The following is a 2,649-nucleotide window of genomic DNA, read 5'->3' on the forward strand; positions in this document are numbered from 1 at the left end:
AACTTTGGTTTTTCTTCCTAGTAAATTTTTTCACTCTAGACGTTTCAGTTTTTCAATAAATTTTGGACAATTTCAAGTTACACTTTTTGGAGGAAAATGGAAATAAATACAAACAATAATTACTACAACAATAAAAAAATTATAAACCAGTGAACGCATTTAATTTTTAAACGATTCTAATTCGGATATTTTTTGAAGAGTGGAGATTCATTCAATTTTATGGTTTTTTTTTCAAAATTTTCTAATTTCCAAAAATTCCTAGAAGAATCTAGGGAAATTAGATTGGATTCAAATGACGGATTTAATGAGAATGATTCAAAAATTGAAAACTTCCCATTACCTGCACTAATATTCCGTTTTTTTCCTGAATTTCTGAAATTCCTAAAGTTTCTCTAAAAAATCCGGAACAACTCGTTAAACAATTAAAACTCAAAAACTGAGATCGATGAAAATTAACAAAAAAAAATGTTTTGAAATTGAAAATAGGTTTGACCCAAATAATTGAATAATCCGATGTTAATTGCTTTTTTGTAATTGCTCCGGAATTATTACACTTTTTTGTAAAATCATTGCAATGCGTTTCTCCGGAACAGGTGTCAGCCCCCCAGGAAGGGGTAGATAATCCATCAGAGGAGACAACAATTATCCTGATTTGATGAATGAAATATTAAACAATGAGGGATGAGGGGGTTTCCCCTTTCTGATGGCAGCGATTCGGGCTAGCCACACGAGAGTTTGGCTTTTCGATTTAATCAACGAATTTACGCCGGCGCCAACTTGGAAAGCCGTTTCTACACCCCATAATCATTTCCGGCTGCGGTCGAGCAATAATTAGACTAATGAAGTCGACTTAACGAGCGAAGGAACCTCGGAGCTTGTGCTGATGTATTCAAACGTTTTAGCTATTCAATTAAAAGTGTGAGACAATTAATTGGGGGAAGATTTTGATCGGTCATTAATGGAGGTATTGAAGAGAATATTGAGGTAATGGACACCATTCCGTGTATTGAGAAGACTCAATTAAATTATACTAATAGTTTTGCTACATTAATTTACTTTACACAAATAAATATGTATATATATATGTTTAAAGTGTTTTTTTATGGATATATTAAAGTTAAAGTTATTTTATTTTATTTTGATTACTTTAATTTAATTATTCCTTTTATTTTTCTGGCAAACTTACTATGGGATTGATGTGAAAATATCTATACAAATGCCGAATATATTTTATACTTGATTAAAGTATACGATTTAAAAAAAATCTTCATTAAAAATGGAAAATCTTCATTATAAATTTTCATTAAAAAATCTCGTTTCAATTCATAGAAAGATGTAAAAAAGCTTCGCTTAATTATTAAATTAATTATGCATTCATTTGACTGAAAGGTTTTTCATTAAAATCCACAGATTTTAATACCCCAGTTATAGAATCATATTTTGCATGATGAAAAAAAAATCGCAGAGTGGATCCTCTTACCGCAGATCGCTCGAGGGCTGGAGGATTTACCCTCGACTACTGTCAACTCTTTAATCATTAAATTGCTCTGTACCAACTTGTACCGATTATAACTTATTAATGACTATTTACAATCACAATGGATGACAGACAATTACAGTTTATGTTTCTTTTTTTGTCGGGCTAAGCCTCACGACAAACAGTTTATTCTGTTTGGCGAGTCTAGGGGGTAGAAACCCTCGTGCTTGCATCTTTGAACATCGGGGACGTAAGGGACCCCTTCGTCTCCTGGGAACAGTTTGTTCTCGAGTCCGTGATCAATTTACTTTTTCACGATCTTCTTTTAAAGAATTTTATTTGTGCATTCATGTGCAAAATTGAGTGGATGAGTTCGATGGAATAATTTCCTGTTATAAACTAAAAAAATTCTAACAAATGCGTTTTAACGTGGAGATAAATATTCAATACAAATTACAGAACTAAAAAAATTCAAGTGGTTGAATCGTCATTTTGTATTAACAATTTGGATAACAATTACTCAACCGCATTTTACTCTGGAGTTATGGAAATGGTACGCGTTTTTTATAGAATATTTTATAAAATTTATGAATTTGGTCACAAAGTTCTTTCCATGTATTTTCGATTATACAAAAAAAAACAAATTTTCGGACTTAGACGTAATTAAAAAGTGAAATTCCATATTTTTTAATTAAAAATATAATTTCCGCGAAGTTAAAACTCGAGAGACGCTAAATATTTTATAGAAAATGTCAACCTGCCGAACATCAAATCCCGAATTTCAAATTCTTATTCCATAACTTATTTCATTCCATTCATTATTATATTTTATGTTATAACTATTAATATGGAACACAAAATGTTTTTACCCGAATTTTTAATGTTGAGTACCACATAAAAATAGTTTCAAATTTAAAAAGTAATTTCTGAATTTTGAAAGCTTTTTCAAAATTCATGCTAGTTTCTCATTTCTCAGGAATGATTTAAAATATTGCTTTTCGCAATGACGTCTCGACATTTGCATAAATCGTACGTATCGTACGTAATTTTCTACTTGAATAGAATTGACAGAACTCAGATTTCCTGATCGATTGGAAATTGACTAGAAAAATCGAAGACATAATATCGTAATTTCTGACATGAAGTGCAGACAAAAATGCCTAAAAGCTCTG

This window comes from Fopius arisanus, unplaced genomic scaffold (genome assembly GCF_000806365.1).
Source record: "Fopius arisanus strain USDA-PBARC FA_bdor unplaced genomic scaffold, ASM80636v1 scaffold00017, whole genome shotgun sequence".
NCBI classification, from domain to species: domain Eukaryota; kingdom Metazoa; phylum Arthropoda; class Insecta; order Hymenoptera; family Braconidae; genus Fopius; species Fopius arisanus.